Genomic DNA, 17,208 nt, shown 5'->3' with positions numbered 1-17,208 from the left:
TGATTGAAATACAAGCAACAGAGACCCACTTCAAAACCACTCTCACTGGGTTTAAAAAGAAGTTAGAGGACCAGAATCGCGAGATGGCGGACTACAAAGAATACCTAACCCAGACAAAAGTTAAGAACTTCGAAAAGGATCTGAAGAGATTCAGCTTTACAAAGACCTACCTCTACGCGGATGATGACTACACTCCCGCCAAAAAAGACTCTGATAGCTCCGGGGACAATAGCTCTGTCTCGAGCAATTCTAGTACTGGATCAAACCAATCTAGAGGTAGAGGTCGACGAGGACAACACTGGCAGCAACCGTGGCAGGGACCACATCAGAATCACAATTTCGGGCCACCACAATTTGGACCGATGCCACCCCCATACTATGGTTTCCCGCCACTATACGCACCAGGGCACATGCCCTTCTACCAAGGGAATCAAAACCAAAGATACCCTTTTTTATCTCAGGGCCGAAGGAACCGCGGAAAGAGAAGAAATGCACCGCAGGTCCACTGGGCACCAGAGGCAGAACCAGTGAGTTCCAACACGAGGAACAAATCCAAGGAACAGGCGGGGCCGAGCAAATAGCACCCCCTAGAACAACCAACCAACTAGTGTTTAACATCTCCAGCACACAACTAACCGATGAAGAAATATCAGTTCTGAACAAAGGCCTCTCCTTCGTCCCCACAGCCAAACTGGACCACTTCAAATTACATGTAGAGCTAGCAGAATTCTTTAGGAAAATAAAGCTAAAGGCCTTCTTCGAAAAGAAAGAGGAGACCGACAACAGCCAAGAGGAGATCCCCAACGAAACAGGTCTCAGACTAAAATCCAACTTCGTTCCGCCACCGGCCAGCATCCCAGTAGAGATTGCTGCATTCGAACAGGCGGTATATACGGAGGTAGAAAATATACAAGAGAAGGACACCTTCAACAACCTGTCCCATCAGGAACGTGAAACGATCAAACTCCTACAGAATAACCCATCACTTGTCATCAAACCTGCGGACAAAGGTGGGGGCATTGTCCTAATGGATAAAACGGATTACGATATCGAATGCCGCAGACTCCTGAGCGACACCAGGAATTACAGGTCCCTCAAGAAAGATCCTACCGAGGAACTACGCAACAGGATACAGACTCTGGTGAAGAACGCCCGAGATGCTGAACACATCTCCAAACAAGAGGCAGACTACCTGTGCACCAAAAATGCCAAAACCCCATATTTCTACACGGTACCAAAGATACACAAAGGGGTCACCCCCCCACCGGGCAGACCAATTGTGTCTGGAATCCAATCACTCCTAGAGCCTTTGTCCCGCTTCTGTGATTTCTTCCTGAACCCCTTAGTTCAACAGACACCATCATATATAAAGGACACAAAACATCTCCTCAACGTGATCAAAGAAACAAACTTCGACCCTACAACCCAACACCTTGTCGGACTAGACATTGAGAGTTTATACTCTAGCTTGCCACAGGACGCCACATTGGAAGTACTACACGAAGTCCTTATGGGTACCACTTGGAACCACCAGACCCCCCGTAGTTTCATCATGGAATGCGCAACCCTTGCGCTAAAGGACAACTACTTCGAATATGAGGGTAAACTGTACTTACAGACCAATGGGACCAGCATGGGGAGCGTTTTCGCTCCCAGCATAGCTGGTCTTTACGTAGCCCACTTTGAGAAGACTCATATACAAACTCTCACCAACCCCTACACAGCCAACATCAAAGTATGGCGTCGCTACATCGACGACATCCTCATCATCTGGGAAGGGAGTCAAGAAACCTTGGACAATTTCCTCATGTGGATCAACAGTCGTGACAACTACCTGAGATTCACGAGAACCAGCAGTTCCTCTGAACTAGCTTTCCTGGGTCTCAATATAAAAGCAGACCAAAATGGTCTAACGACCACAACTTTTTACAAACCCACATCGAGAAATTCCCTCCTGAGGTTTGATAGCTTCCACCCTAGACCTCTAAGGGAAAACCTCCCTTATGGTCAATTCTTGCGCCTCAGACGCATTTGCAGCCGGATCCAGGATTTCAGACAACAATCAACCACCCTAATCCACAAACTGGAAGACAGGGGATACCCCACTAGGATTTTGAAAACCACCTGCAAAAGGGCGCGGAATCAAAATAGGGAGGCACTACTTGAGACAACAACGAGACCGCCTGAGGAACCCACCCTCACCTGTGTCACCACGTATAATACTGTATCAAATCAGGTCTCCAACATCATCAATAGAAATTGGAGGATCATAAACTCAGGCAGCAGAAATTGGGAGAAACCAAGGTTTGCCTACAAAAGAGCAAAAAACCTAAAAGACTCACTGGTCCACACAAGACCCCGACCTCACAATGCCCTCAGAGACAACACCATCCTCAACGCATGGGGCTTACCAAAGCTTACAGGACACCAACCTTGCAACAATTGCAGTGTATGCCATCTAACATCTCCATCCAAAACCCTGGACCTGGAACCAGGTAAAACATGGACACAACGTCAGTTCACCAATTGTAACTCTTCCAACCTGGTTTACCTAATAACATGCAGATGTGGCCTGCGATACGTCGGGATGACTACCCGTAAGGTACGAACCAGAATGACAGAACACAGGAGTACCATCCGATGTGGCAAAAACATAAGTAAATTAACAGACCATTTTTTGTCTCATCACCACACTCCAAATGATTTTACTTGGACTGTCATTGAACAATTTGACACAACAGAAAACAATGACAGGCACCTCCTCCAAAAGGAACAACGCTGGATATACAGATTGTCCACACATATTGGGGGCCTGAATGATTCCATACCATGGAATTCATTAACAAATTGAACTGAGAATTATCCTAAGCAATATGTTCCTCTTTTCTTTTTTCTTCTCTCTCACCCAGTTAACAGCTTGTATCTCTGTGCATATTAGTGTGCTATCATTGCAAACCCCTAATGGGCATGTCCCCCTATTTTTAATTTTCCAATTTCATAACCGGACCTCATGCTCATACATGCCCCCACTACACGCACAGCAAAGACGCGCTATCCCAATGAGATAATGTTTGTAATTTTTTCAACTTGCAACCACTGTCTGCACCACGCGCATGAGCAGACCGACGGGCGCTCTCAGAACTCCTTCGCACATGCGCAGGAGTCAGCAAACTAATGCGCATGCGCCCGGCGAGTGCCACTACACCATCGCGCAGGCGCCCAGCTGCAATGACATGGCGTTTTGCGCGACTGCACCCCTCCCTTTGTTTCTACACTTACACAGGTGTAAAAGATTAACGAGGCTATATAAACACGGCCGGCAAGGCCCTCCTTTCACATTCGGGCACCGCAGAAGGACGACAGGTCCAAGGAGGAACCAGACCGGCAATTTCGGTCTTTTTCTCTGCCAGGTGACCCAAGGAGGCTTTGTACAGAAAAAAACTGTGTGAAGATAATGTTCTTTTACTTACCTGAACCTCACATTGAAAAAATTCGCTTTTCTAGCCCACCACTACAACCGGCTTCTAGATAAAAAACCACATAGGTCCTGTCACTGACAAGACCACACTTTAGCCATACATAGTTCGTTCACTCACCTTATAAGACGGCCGAATGACGGCTAAACTTGCAAAATAATGCTAATGTGACTCTACTCTGTACGTCTGTCTGTGTCCCCTTCATGTTATATGTAGCAAAGCGAGAGGGATCCCCCCTCTCACCCATACAGCACCTTAGGGAGTGCTACACATAGCAAAAAATAAACACACTCACTATAATTTAGTTTATTTATTTAAATTCACCCTTACACATACTCACTTGGTCCTGAGGAAAGCCTGTTTCAAATTAAAAAAGGCCAGGCTGAAACATGTAGACCACACAGGACGCTGGAGGTCATAATCCATACTCCAACACGTCCGTCTGCCTTTTAATATACCAACAGGGGCCCAGTAAATTAAAATATTGTTTTACCCTCGGGTACTGGGACCACCTGTATGGTTTTTTAATTTTCACCTTCACACTCACTACACTGCACACTCAGCAAGTATACCAGCTCCGCAGTAATCTGGCGTTGAAGCACACCCGGGGCACATTAGGTGTCACTGTGGTGGGCCCGATGATGAAGCATGCCACCAACTAGGTTGGTGGGTGAGGGCTTTTTGAAAAAACCTACTGGTTTGTCGACACACGTACTCCATTGAGTCCCTTTCTCATGTAACTTAGCTAGTCCTCTTTGATTTTTGACGGCTAAGTAAAAGATGACCATTATTACCATCTGCAGTTAAGGTGATACTTTGAGTAGCAAGCGGGTATCCATTTGAATATGGACTATGTTTATTTCTTCCAAATATTCCTGCCACTTATATATTTAATTTTACGTTCAAGGAAAGGGTAAAGATTTTGAAATTGTTATGTATGATTTTCTCCTATTTTTTATTGAAGTGATCAATAAGTTCTTTGGTAGTGACAACATGGGAAATGATTCACAAACATTTTCTGGATGTAAGCTTGAATTAACCTGGAGAAATAACAATATAGTGTACTTTAGGAGTGATTCACATAAGGCAGAAGATTAATTAATGAAATACACAAATTTGGGGGCCTATTCATAAAGGTACATTTACACTTGAGCAAATCTACTCGTGTATGTTTACTCTTTTACAATTTACGAACAGAAAGGGACACAAAAGAGTAAACTTAAACAGTTCCACTCCCCGATACAGGAGGTGGAGCCAAAATTAAAAGTGTTAAGTTATTACTGTCAAAAAAGAAGCAGTCGTAAGTCCAGTACTACTCATGGCCAATCACTCACACTGCAACACCATCTCATAGAAAATAATGGAGGTCGTTTTTTAAAGTAAAACCCCATAGGAAATCCTGTTAAATTAGATTGTTAAAAATATAAATACGTTTAATTTAATGTTAGCAAATTATCTAAACAGAAAACATATTTTGTTTTATTTTAACATATTTGTATGACTTTTTTCATTTAAAAATTAATGTAACATTAGTGTTTATTAAAATTAAATGAATTACTTTTATTTATTTCTATACATCTCTTTTAATAATTAGTAAAACGTATTAAAAAAGAGGTGGTTTTAGTTAGGATTTTTTAATGTAAACTTCAGAAGCATGAGTTTTATTTAATTTAGAATATTGAAATTAATTAAATGTTTATTTCAACATTAAGTTAATAATGCTGCAACATTTTTATTTTGTTCTACATTTTAAATAAATGTATTAAAATGATTTTCATTCATATTAATATTTAACATAAAACTTTGCATTTCTTTTTTTCTAAAGTTTAATAAAAATGTTCGATTTCCTCTACTCTTTACCATAGGGAGTTCTCTGCCCGGTGTGTCCTGTGCTATGCTTCTCATGCATCCTGTTTGTCAAGTGACTGATGTATCTCTCTGTTCCTCATGTGTTCCCTCTGGCTCACTAACCACTATATCTCTGGTGATCCAAGTGCCTTTCCTGGCTATCTACCCCCATGTGCCCTCTATGTGCCCTCAATGTCTCCCTGCCTGGGTGCCCATGACCCTTTAGTCTGTGTTGCTGTGCCTCTATTTACTCTCTATCTCTTTGCCCGTTCTTCACAGTGCCTTTCTGCCCTTGTACCTCCTTGCCTCTGCCTTTATGCCTTCTTATCCCTTTCTGTGTCTTCCAGACAGTGCTTTGTGCATCCCTGTCTACGCATATATACCTCTATGTGTACTTGCCCCTTCTGTGGCTTAACCACGAGGGGCTTAGCTTCCATTGGTGAGCAGGTGCAGTGGCACCAGGGCCTAGAGGCCTAGGGGTCCCAGTGAACCCTGAATATTACACTTCGAACAATGGCCAGGGAGATCATTTTCTTCCTTGCACTAGGGCTTATGATACACTGGCTACGCCACTGATTTCCACTTGTGCCCCCCAGGTGCATCATTGTTCATGTCCATCCTGTGCTTTTCCAGTTGAGTCCCTCTTTTCCCTTCCCATCCAAGACCTTCCTATCTTGTGTCACTAAGCCCCTGTAAACCCCTGTTTATCCTTTTTTGCCTATTTGCACATGTTGACCCGCCTGTGCCCTCTACCTTTGCCCCTCTCAGCCTGTTCATCCATGCCAGTAGATCCTCCTTGCCTGTAACCCCTTCATACCCTTTTCTGTGTCCATATGATCCCTGCACATGCTCACTGTGCCACCTTACCCTTGTGCCCTTAAGCCTCTTAAACTTGTACTAACCTACACTTCAGCCATTTTGAAAAAGAAGGTGACTGCTCTCTGTAACAAAAGCTTAAGCAATCACCCCTCAGTGCTTAATTTGAGCATGTGGTTTCCGGGGCTGGGCATGGCTATCAATTCCCAACACCAGCACTAATGACAGTCCAACACATGTTGGCGCTGTCTGTCTAAATGTAAGATAAGCACAACAACAAAAAGGGTTTATAATTCAATATACATTAAGAATGAATAATTTCTCCCACCCTCACTTTTCTCATAGATTTGAGTGGCCTGGTACAGCCTGATTTGGCACACTTTTAGGCATATGATTGTTAGTCGTTGTGTTGGTCCTGTCATTGGGAGCGCTGGTAGGGGCCATGGGTGGTGCAAGCTGCAGTGGTCTCCTGAGAAGGGCCCTGGCACTTACTTTAAAAATGTTATTTGATAAATTAAGCACTGCTTTTAGTGTGTTTCTGTGTGTGAGGCCTGCAAAGCCAATGCTGCACCAGGTATGTGTGGAAGACAAGCATACACGTCTGCTGTCCCTACGTTGCCCCTTCCTCGCCATCTAAGAGTTGTTCATTATTTTCGGTTAGAGAGCTGAATTAATTCTCTGCCAAAGCCGAAAGTAGATCTTACCAAGAGATGCTAAGGCAGTGATACTCATAGTACTGCCCAGGGGCCCCATACGGCCCCCCTGACATTTAAATGCGGCCCCCTGGTCATAAACAGCATTTGGCTGCTGTTTTTTCGACTTAGCACTAACATTAAAAATATGTTATATAAACAGGCAAGCATTTATTTAAAGGTTAAAGTTCAAGAAAGGAAGTAACTGGGGTGTCCTGCACAGCTTAAATTTAGAAACACAAAAGATATATTGGAGGAAAAGTGTAAAAATATGATAAAGCCTGTTCAAAATTCAAAAACTGTACATCATTAACATGCAGAACAGTTTCACCTTAGTACATCAGATTATTTCAGTGCAATGAGAAGTACTTTTTTTAAAGTTATAGTTTTCAAACATGCATTTAGACAATTCCACCCCAACCCCCCCATCCTGACAACAATGCCAATAGTAAACTAAGAGAAACATCAGTTGTTATATGCAGTCTTTGAGTAGCCTGGATTTATATAATACATGAGCAACATTATCAAACACAGAGAAGGTTTTGTACAGAACACACCCTGAAGTCATGTAATTCGAGATCCACATGTGATAATGAAAAAGTAAGGAATGTGAAATAAAACTATTGCCTAGGATCACACAATTTAGTTAAGTGGAGAACTATGATGTATCCCCAGTTTTTTGTTTCATATTGTGGGATTCAGATACTAGATATATATGCTTAGCTTCCCCTATACCCACCTTACTGCCAATACCACCCAGCCACCTGCCACCACCCTGCTGACATCAGTGAGGCACTAAATCACATCACGGACCAAACTTTGTGGCCCCTGGGAAAATGTTTGCTCATGCGCTAGGGGTACACCAAGGCACCTTATACAATAAAAGTCATACCCCATTTAATGTAATGCAGAATGGCATTCATCCTTTCAGTTCTAGACTAGCCCATGCATGGCCATGCTTGCTTCAAGTAGAAAGAAACGTTCCTGACACATGACGAACTGGAAGCCGAGAAAACGCCGAAAGGAGCACTCAGTTAGTTAAAGGTTACATGTGATCGTTTTTTAATGGAAAATGAAATCAGTGTAAAGCATGGTGTAGACTGTTCTTTTTTTATTATATGTAATTATTGGTTTCTGTCAAGACGGTTATTACAAGAGCAATAAATAACCTCTTGATTCTTCGCTGACACTGCCGGGGGCGGTTATGATTATTTCACTCCCCCCTCTCTTTGAAATATATTGCGCGCCTCATTCTAAAGCGAGGCCTGGGGCACAGGAAGCCTAGCAGCGTGCGCTGGCCCTACGTTTTGAACCCGGGAGACACTATTTAAATCTTTTGTACAGGGCAAGTCTCTTTTCAAACGGTTCCCATCCTGGGCAACTGGCATATAAATCAGCCTCGGAATTCATGCTAAATTCGTTAAGCCGTTTTGACATCTTGCGTTGATGGTTCTGAGACGGATTCCCTTTTTTATGTAAAAATAAGTGGCTTGTGCCAAGCTGAGGCCCGCCCGCCCTCATTACGCTGCTTCCTTGATAAGATCTTCCGGGTCTGTGGCTCGGAAGCGCGCGCGGCATTAACACCTCATCATTTACTCTTCACTTCAGCACTCCCGAATGGCAGGACCTCGCAGCACAAGGGCAGAGCCAAACTTCAAAGCAAGGATCTGTGAAATTACCCACTTACATAGTATGCTGACTCAAAGACTTTATCTGCATCACAAACGTCGCTCTGCCCCTAATTGTTCGGTTTGGTGACCAGTCAAAGGAAGACCTATGAATGAACAGCGTATTACTATTCCCGCTCAGCTCCTCAAATCACCATCTCCTTTCAATTAGCGGAGCGCATAAATAATTAGCGTTTAGAGGGTCGTCTTGAGTTATTTGCATAGCATTCTCTTCACCATCACCCACCCTTCTGCTTCTTTCAGTGGCAAGCCATTCACTCACTTTTGTATGAACGCCAGAATCTTAGCCATAGTGAATATGGAGGGCCTGCATCTAAATACTTGTAATCTACAGCTCTAGGTTTACCCCCTTCTCGTTGGTGCAGGTCAGTAAACCTTCTGAATTCACAATTAAAGTCTCAGGGCAGATTCCAGGAGAACTGTTGGAAAACTACCTTTTTTACGTGCACGTGAAGGAAGTTCCTCATGAGTAATTTAATGTAGTGTACCATTTCATATATTAAAATGCCTTTACCCATGTTCGTTACCACGCCTTTACCCATGTTTGTTAGAGCATTTCCTTAGTATTTCTTTTCCATGGAAAAATGAATGCATTATAATGGAGAAACCCGTATGATTACACCTTCACATGTGGGGTATGTCCTATGAACTCCTTTAAATGGATTTACTCCTTCAAAGAGCAGTATATCGCCGGCTGTTTACAGGGTGAGACAGTTTTAACTAAGTTTTAGTACTTGTTAACCATTGTAATTGCATTTATACAGCGATTACTGCCCCTGACGAGGCATGTCTACATGAAACATGAACTTACATGTGCAAATGGTTTTCTGGAATCAGGCCCTCATATTCTCAAAAATCCTCTGGATAGCAGGGGTGGCTGGTGATCTTCGGCAGAATACTTACCCCAAATTCCAGCGAATGAGCTTGACTTCTTCTAGGAGGTTTTTAGTGGTTCCTTTCCTGTCTCTAACTGACTCAAACAGCATTTTGCCAGTCACCCCATGAGGAATCAACATATAAGCCAGCAGCCTGCTTTGTAATCCTTTCTTCCAGTTCAGACTGTCTTGTCCACTGTATACATTCTTTGTCTTGTTAAATCTTTTGACAACCCCACTCGTTTCTAGATTATATAATGCACACTTCTTGTGATTATTGATACAGCCAGTAAGAAAAGTTTCGACCTCTTTCTCAGCAAAATTGTTTTTTGACAAGCTTTTGGCCTGCCTTCTTAATGGAACACCTGCTCAAAAAATGTTATCGGTGGTGAGTGCATCCACCGGAAGTTGCCTCTATTAAAAATTTCTTGTTTAACAAGGAGAAGTAAACAAATAATATTGAGAAGTAAAACTGACCTATGTCACTTCGAACCACCTGAAGTACAAATCAACCACAACAAAAAGATATAGAGTGGTCAGTTACCCCTTAAGTGTCCCACAATGTCTAGGGCTACTGTTATGATTTCTGTAACTCCGTGGCAACTCGCCTGCTGCTGCTGGCTTGTGTTTATATGACATGTCTTACATTCCACAGTCTCTTGCTCAATGTTCGATCTAGTGGCAGTTGGCAGTTGTTTCTTTGCCTGGCCGTGCTGGTTGAGTGTCTGTGCTGCCTCCTGAGAATAAAGCTTTTACTTCTCGATGCAAGACTGTTCTCTATTTTATTTACAATATTTTTGGCGAGGATTGGAGGAATTCTGCCAGGCATTGACAGGAGGCAGCAAAACTGACTACCCCAACAAACCTACGCAGTACCACGACACGCGTCGTGTCTTTCCCCTGAGGCTGGACCACATTGCGAACACCAGGGAAGTGTTCGAGCTTTACCACAATACTGTAAAGTCTGTGATGGGCCCTAAGCCCTCATGCTGGCAATCAGTCAGACGCAGACACAGGACACACTGGAGGTACGGTGCAACTGGCCCAGAGCACGTGGGCTCGGCCTCTTTTATTACTGCTGAGTCACCTGACCAGTGACATCAGTGGTGGGTGGGTGTTAAGTGTAGATACAGAGTTCAGCACTAGAATGCTGACTTATGCTGGGCATTACATCCCTCCCCAAATTGGTTAAAAAATTAAACCAAACAGAAAAAGTCCAAAAATCTGTGGGGGAAAGAAAACATAGAAATGTACCATTGGACTTGTGCTTTCAAAACAAGTCTCTTTGGCTGCTTGCAAACCGCAGGCAGTATAGTTCTTGCATTCAGGACTAACAGTTCTCGGTGGCACAGTTCGCAGTTGTTCAGCGGGTTCATTCTTTGTCTGTGCTGGCTGTCCGCTGTTCTCAGCCCTGCCTTTGCTTCGCTCCGTTGGTGATGAGAGATAGATGGGTGACACAGGTGTCAATAGTCTTCTGGTTTTGTTCTCTCTTCTGGCTTCGTGATATTTTTCCGGGCAGGCTTTAGGGTTGACTCTTGGCAGGTGAATAGAGTAGGTGCACACATCCCTCTCACTAGGATGCCCCTCTCGCCGGTATTCCTCTCTCACCAGATGTCTGGGAGGACCTCTTTGCCAGGCTTCCACTGGACTGGTGTTTTCGGTCGTGTTGCTCCACCATAGCCTTCGGGCCGTGAGCAGGGAGCTCCACGAGCCTCACCGTCGTGTCCTAGTTCCACCTGAAGGTTGAGTTGTCGACTCTTCTCATTGCTTGTGAGGCTTTCATCCCCTTGGGTCCTGCAGACGTGCATCTGTAGACCTGTCTCCCGTGCGGGAATTGCTGCCACCAGAGTCCCTTGAGGCCTCTGATTCTGGGTTGCCACAGGCTGGTGCGAGGTGGTCAGGTCCTCAGCTTCCGGAGGCCTGAGTAGTCTCGCCATCCAATCTTCCGATCAACCCCAGAGGTAGATGTCGCCAACTGTCTAGTCTGCTCTTTTCTGCGTTCGCCATGTGGATGGATGGCTCGTAGGTGGTTGTGTTTTGGTCTGCGCTGCCGGTGCTCTTGCCAGGCTTGTCTTCCATTGCACTCAGGTGTTCCAGTGCCTGTCACCTTGCTTCTTTCCGCAGGGGCGGCTTCTTGCAGTGGCAGCGTGCCATTCCGATTTCTCCCTTCTTCTTTTCTTCTTAGTGGCGGTGGCCACTTTGTTCTTTCTTCCTTCTTCTTGAAATGGCTGCGTGCCACTCTGACTTCTCCTTTCTTCCTTTCCTCGGTGGCGGCGTGCCACTCCGATCTTTCTTCTTCTCTTCTGCTCTTCTCGCGACGTACCCTGGTCCCCTTTTCTTCATCTTCTCTGGCCAGGCTTCCCCATGCAGCGCGCGCACTCTGCACGTGTCATCCTGGTCTTGTCCTAGTCCTAGGACACTGTCTTCTTGTCACTCACTTCCCAGGGTTAGCGTCGCGACCTTCACTTCTTCTTCCTGTCGCTTTCGTCAACTTGTGTGGTTGGTGACCGTCCTGACTCCTTCAGAAGCGGTCGCTCCCCACGCTCCCTGGCCAGCTGCTGGTATCGTAGCGCTTTACCGCTATTGCTCCCACTACGTCTTGTGCTTGCTTTGAATATTGTAACTGCCTTATTGTGCTTTGCTTTGAATATTGAAATTTGAGTACTGCCTGATTAATAGCGTTACGCTATTTTGCATAGCCCACGTCGCGTATATTTGTTTAGGTGCATATTAGTCCTCGTAGCGCTTTTGATAGTTCGCATTGCTTTTCAGTTAATCTGTGCCTCTGCCCACATTATAGCGCTTTCCCTGTTTGTGCCCCAATCTCGTCCTGTTTGCTTTTGTTGTTGCTGCCATTTTGTTGTCGTGCCTCCCAGCCCGCCTCTCCACCCCGCTCCCGCCTCCCAGCTGCCCCTCCCTCGCTCCGCCCCCCCACTATCCACTTATGTCAGAACAGCTGACGCGCAGCGGACGCACCCTATGCGTGCCGAATGCACGCCAAAGGTAAGCCCGTCTACGCCCGTCCACGCCTGGGCCGCGCCCAGCGCCAGACCCCCTGGCCCCCATAATACCCATTCCACCGCATAACGTACGACGCCACAACCCTCTCTGCACTCAACCCTGCCCGCCTCCCAGCCTGCCACCAGGCCGCCCCAGGACACACCCATGGACCCTTCACCTGCCACTCCTGCAAGTTCGACTGCACCAAGTCCCACATCAAATCCACAATCTCCAAACAGAACTCCGACACTAACCACCTGAAGTGCTTCCTGCTCAACACCCGCTCGGTCCACAGACACGCCATCGACCTTTGGAACCTACTTGACACCACATCGCCGGACGTCGCCTTTCTTACAGAAACCTGGATGAACGCCTCATCAGCGCCCGACATCGCCATAGCCATCCCGGACGGCTACAAGATCCTCCGGAAGGACCGCATCAACCAAACAGGAGGAGGCATCGCCATCGTCCATAAGAACACCATCCGCATCACGACCAGTTCCGACGCTAACCTCGTAGCCGCCGAACACCTTCACTTCCAGATCCACACCGACCCCAAGACCACACTCAGAGGCACCCTCATCTACAGGCCACCAGGACCCCGCACACAATTCAGCGAAGACATCACCGACTTCATCAGCCCACACGCCCTCCCCTCCGAGGACTACATTCTACTGGGAGACCTCAACTTCCACCTGGAAAAGAAAAATGACAGCAACACCACCACCCTTCTGGACAACCTCGCCAATCTCGGACTCAAGCAACTTGTTGACACCCCCACCCACTATGCCGGACACACACTCAACCCAATTTTTACCTCCAGCAAGCACATCTCCTTCAATCACACCACAGCTCTCCATTGGACAGACCACAGCTGCGTTCACTTCAACTACAAAAAGACGGTGACCCACAACCACCCACAACCAATGCCCCGCAGAAACTGGAACAAAATCACCACCGACCAGCTCCTCACATCGCTTCACAAAAACCCTCCTGCCAAATCATCGGACACAAACCTAGCAGCCAACAACCTCACTCATTGGATCACCTACAGCGCTGACGAATTAGCACCCTTGAAAAACCATCAATTTAAGCAAAGCAGCAAAAAAGCCCCCTGGTTCAATGATGACCTTAAGAAATCCAAAAAGATCTGTCGCACCCTCGAGAAAGCCTGGCGAAAAAATCCAACCACGGACAACTTAGCTACCTTCAAGAACGCCACCCGCAAACACCACCAACTGATCCGATCCACAAAGAAATTAGCAATCAAAGATCGACTCGACAACAACGCCCACAACAGCAAGGAACTATTCAACATCGTCAAAGAGTTCACCAACCCCACCGCCGGCACCAACGACATCACTCCCTCCCAAGACCTCTGCGACTCTCTAGCCTCGTTCTTCCTACATCAAAATCGCTGACATACATAACAGCTTTGAAAACCAGCCCGGAGTCCAACCCACCCCACCCACCTCCGAACTAGAAACCCCCTCCAACAACCTTTTCGCCTGGAACCCAATCACCACTGAAGACACCATCCGCCTGATGAACTCCATCCACTCCGGATCGCCAACCGACCCATGTTCCCACCACATTTTCAACAAAGCAGACTCCATTATCACACCCCATCTCCGAGACGTCATCAACTGCTCCCTCAACTCCGCTACCTTCCCGGAAAGCTGGAAACATGCCGAACTCAGAGCCCTCCTGAAGAAACCCACAGCAGACCCCTCTGAACTTAAGAACTACCGCCCCATTTCGCTCCTCCCATTCCCTGCCAAAGTCATCAAAAAAGCCATCAACAATCAGCTCGCCGCCTTCCTCGAATCCAACAAATCCCTCGACCCCTCACAGTCCGGCTTCCGAGCCAAACACAGCACCGAGACCGCCCTCATCGCAGCAACAGACGACATTCGAACTCTACTGGACAACGGAGAAACAGCTGCTCTCATCCTACTTGACCTCTCCGCAGCCTTCGACACAGTCTGTCATAGCACCCTCATACAACGCCTGAGCAAAGTCGGAATACAAGGAAAAGCATTAAACTGGATCATCTCCTTCCTCGCCGGAAGAACCCAGAGAGTCCGCCTCCCCCCTTTCAAATCGAAGGCCACTGAAGTCATCTGCGGCGTACCACAAGGATCATCACTCAGTCCCACCCTCTTCAACGTATACATGAGTCCCCTCGCTTCCATTGCACGTCAACACAACCTCAACATCATCTCCTACGCAGACGACACCCAGCTGATCCTCTCCCTCACCAAAGACCCAAACATCGCCAAAAACAACCTACACGAAGGGATGAAAGAAGTAGCCGAATGGATGAAAAACAGCCGTCTAAAACTGAACTCAGACAAAACGGAAGTCCCCATCTTAGGATCATCCCCCTCCGCATGGGACGACTCATGGTGGCCACCGGCCCTGGGAAGCGCACCCATACCAACGGACCACGCACGTAACCTGGGCTTCATCCTGGACTCCTCGCTCTCTATGACCAGACAAGTCAACGCCATCTCATCATCTTGCTTCAACATCCTACGTATGCTCAAACAAAATTTCCGTTGGATCCCCACCGAAACAAGAAAGACGGTCACCCATGCCCTGGTCACTAGCCGACTGGACTACGGAAACACCCTTTACACCGGAACCACAGCCAAAACACAGAAAAAACTCCAACGCATCCAAAACGCATCAGCCAGACTCATCCTAGACATCCCCCGCCAAGCTCACATTTCCGGTCACCTGAAGGAAACTCCACTGGCTCCCCGTCAACAAGAGAATAACGTTCCGTCTCCTCACCCACGCACAGAGCCCTCTACGACCTAGGACCCGAATACCTCAACACGCGCGTGTCCTTCTACACCCCCACCCGCCATTTACCAATCGTCCAATGAAGCCCTCGCCGCAATCCCCCGCATCCAAAGATCCACCATGGGGGGAAGATCCTTCTCATATTTAGCGGCCAAGACCTGGAATTCTCTCCCCATCCACCTCCGCCTTACACAGAACCACCTCTCCTTCAGAAAACAACTAAAAACTTGGATATTCGATAAGTAAAGTACCTCCCCTCCCTCAAGCGCCTTGAGACCCTCTGGGTGAGTAGTGCGCTATACAAATTTTAAACTTGAAACTTGAAACTTGAAGTTCGTGGGTCCAGGTCCTCGGACCGCGCCTTGTCTGAACTTCTTGGTCCTCGTGCTGGTCCCTTCTGCCGATCACTGACAGGTAGGCTTCTCAGTGCGACCATCTGGCTGGTCGACTTCTTGGTGCGGCTATCTGGCTGGCCGTCTTCATGCTTGGTGACCAGGCCGAGTGGTCATGTTGCTTCTGCGTTGGATCCTCACCGCTGCGGGTTGTCAGCGCAACCATTTTCTTTCCTTCACAGTTTCTTCCTTGTGACTTGCTGCTTTGGGCTAGTGCGGTCTGCACTGCTGCGCAGTTGCGTCATGCGCTTTCGCACTTCCTGGTGCGTTCTTGGGCTTTCCTTCGCGCTCTTTTGTGCTTCTGGCGCGCTCCTACGCCATTACCTTTTATCTTCCTTGGCGGTGTGATGGCTTGTATACTACTTTGGACGTGACTACGGGCAGGTTGCTGCCTTTCGTAGTCTTTTGCTGTAAATCTTCCTTGTGCTTTGTGGCGCGTTCTGTGCTTCCTGGCGCGTTCCTGCACTGTCTCCTGGCGTCTTCCTTGCGCTTTCTGGAGAGTACCTGCGCTTCTGCCGTCACAGTGCTGACCTTTGTTCCTCGCTCTCTTCTTTGAGCACTTTGGGCACTCCTGGTGCTTTCTTGCGCTTGACCACTGTCGTCTTGCTGGAGGGCAATGAGTTGCAGTCTGTCCTTGGCTTTGCACCTTGCTTTCGCTGCACTCCCTTGCTGCTACAGTCTTGTGCTTCTGTGTGTCTTTGGTGCACCCTGTTGCCTTCTTCTTGGAAGTAGTCACCTGCCAGCAGGTGGTTCTCTATCCGTCTCTGGGCAGCATTTGTGGGGGCTCTTGTGGCTGGGCTGTGGGCTTTCTTTGCTTGGGGTATGCTTGTTTTTAATTGGTTGACCCAAGGCTTGTTCCTTTCTGTGGAGCTCTTCCCTTCCCGGTGATTTGTTCACATGGCCACTAGATGGCTCTGCAGGGATTCTTGAGGCAAATCCACTGTTGTGTTTCGTTTACTAGAGCTTCACTCGGTTCTCCGGTGCTTGTTTTCCTGCTTGGCTTTTGCAGGGGTCGTTGGAGCACAGGAGCCGGAGTGCAGGAGGGCTCCCCTTCGCCACAGTGAGTCTCTCTCTTTCTCAGAAGCTCTCTGCCTTTCGTGGCGGGCACAGCTCTACTCTGGCTGCAGGAGGAGGGGGGAAGCATGGACGGAGTCCGCTCTTAGCTTCTCTCGCCTTTCACTGGGGCCCTCTCGCTGTGCAGCCGCACCACTTCTGTCTCTGGGCTGCTGGGGGCTGACTCCGGTCAGCTGCGGGCATTGCACAGTCTCAATCTTGCACTCCCCGCCCGCACCAGCCCCTCAGGTCACACGCTGCGCGGGGCGGGGAGAAGGGTCGTCACTGCTGCCCGAACCTGCTGGTCTCTTTTTTTTTACTTAACCCTTCTTTCACCACGGCGGCCTCACTCGGCTGTACCCTCGAAGGAAGGGGGGACTGTGGCCGTGCTCGCTCTTCGACGGGGCAAAGTTCCTCCTGTAGCGGGTAGGCTCCGCTTTATTTTTCCAGGGCCCAGCAGCTCCCCACATACTGCGGGCCCATTCCCCTACCGCCGCAGTAGCTTTGTTCAGACGCTGTGCGACAGGGCAGGGGTGGCTGCAGATAGACCGCGGGTG

This window comes from Lissotriton helveticus, chromosome 6 (assembly GCF_964261635.1).
Source record: "Lissotriton helveticus chromosome 6, aLisHel1.1, whole genome shotgun sequence".
Taxonomy (NCBI): domain Eukaryota; kingdom Metazoa; phylum Chordata; class Amphibia; order Caudata; family Salamandridae; genus Lissotriton; species Lissotriton helveticus.
Note: the sequence above shows the minus strand (reverse complement) of the source record.